This window comes from Chrysochloris asiatica, unplaced genomic scaffold, assembly GCF_000296735.1.
Source record: "Chrysochloris asiatica unplaced genomic scaffold, ChrAsi1.0 scaffold00048, whole genome shotgun sequence".
Classification (NCBI taxonomy): Eukaryota; Metazoa; Chordata; class Mammalia; order Afrosoricida; family Chrysochloridae; genus Chrysochloris; species Chrysochloris asiatica.
In genome coordinates, this window is record NW_006408566.1 from 44265 (window position 1) to 46093 (window position 1829).

Consider the following 1829-nt stretch of genomic DNA (forward strand, 5'->3'; position numbering starts at 1 on the left):
ACAATCTGCTTCTGTAAAGGTTTGTTGTTGTTCTTGTGTACTGTCAAATCAATTTTGATGCATAGTGATGCTATCGGTCCGAGGAGAACTGCCCCATGGACTTTGCAAGGTTGTAATATTTATGGAGGTATCTTATCACATCTTTCTCTTGGGAAGCAGCTGGTGGGTTTGAACCCACTAAACACACACAACTTTTTGTTTAGCAGCCAAATTATAAACCACTGTGGCACAAGGGATCTTTCCATAAGGATTGTTGTTGTTTAGTGTCCCAAGTTGGTTCCCAAGCATTTCAGAGGAGCAACTGGTGAGTTTGAACCACCAACCTTGTGTTTCAAACCGACCTTGAGGTCGAGTGCCATACCACAGGAAATGCTATGGAGCAGATCTACTCTGTAACAGATGGTATCTCCTTGAGGTAAAATCAGCTTAATGGCAATGGGTTTGAATTTCTGGTCTGCACAAGAGATAACATGAAAGTGAGCACAAATCAATGTGTTTCTATGTGATATAAAAATAAGTTAATCTTTTGTTTTTGTTTTTTAGTTTTTTATTAATATTAATCATTGATAAGTGACTTTTGGGTAGCTATAAATAGGAAAGAGATTAATGAAAGCAACCATAATGAGGAGACATGAATTGTAACCATCCAAGAAATGATGGTAAGAACATGATGGAAGGGGATGTCAGGGTTGGGGACAATTATTATTTAATATAATATAATGTTTTTTATGAAGTCCTGGTGTGGCGATGTGAGTTAATGTGCTGGACTGCAAAGTCAGTTTGAACCACAAGGTCAGAAATTCAAGCTCACCAGCCACTCCTAGGAAGCCTTTTACAGGGTTGCTATGGGTGGGAACCAACTCAATGGCACTTAATGACAACCACAATGTCTTTTCTCAATGTAAAGAAATTAAAAATCCTCACTACTGGGCCAATAAACAACATTCATATAAATGGAGAAAAGACTGAAGTTGTCAAAGACTTCATTTTGTTCAGATCAACCATCAACAGTCATGGAAGCAGCAGTTAAGAAATAAAATGATGTATTGGGTAAATCTGTTGCACAAGAACTCTTTAAATTGTTGAAAAACAAAGACATCAGTTTGAGGACTAAGATGCCCCTGACCCAAGCCATGGTATTTTCAATAACCTCATATGCATTCAAAAGTTCCACAGTGAATAAAGAAGACCTCAGAAGACTTGATGCATTTGAGTTATGGTGTTTAAAGAGAATATTGAAAGTACCATTGACTGCCAAAAGAACAAATAGATCTGTACAGGAAGAAGTACAGCCAGAGTGCTTCTTGTAAGCCAGGATGGTCAGACTTCATGCCTAATACTTTGGACATATTGTCAGAGAGGGACCAGTCACTGGAGAAGGATATCATGTTTGTTAAAGTGGAGAGTTAGAGAAAAAGAGGAAGAGCCACAGAGAGACTGATTGGCACAGTGGCAGCAGCAATGAGCTCAAACGTAGCAATGATTGTGAGGTTGGCCCAGATTGTGAAGTGTTTCGTTCTATTGTGCATAGGGTTGCTATGAGTCAGTACCAACTCAGTGACACTTAACAATAACAACAAATGGGTCATTTGATGCAAAAGTGCTGTAAGGATATATCTTATATCAAAGTAAGGGAAATCATGTTTTTTGTTTTTTTTTTTCTGATATTGATTCCTAAAGTATTCACTATTCATTGTGAAATATTTTGAAAATGTTTTTAAATTTTCCTTAAATCCTTCTCCTTTTATGAACATAAATCTATATATGTATATATTTGTCAGCTTGAGGACTAAGGTGCACCTGACCCAAGCCATGGTATTTTCAATAAC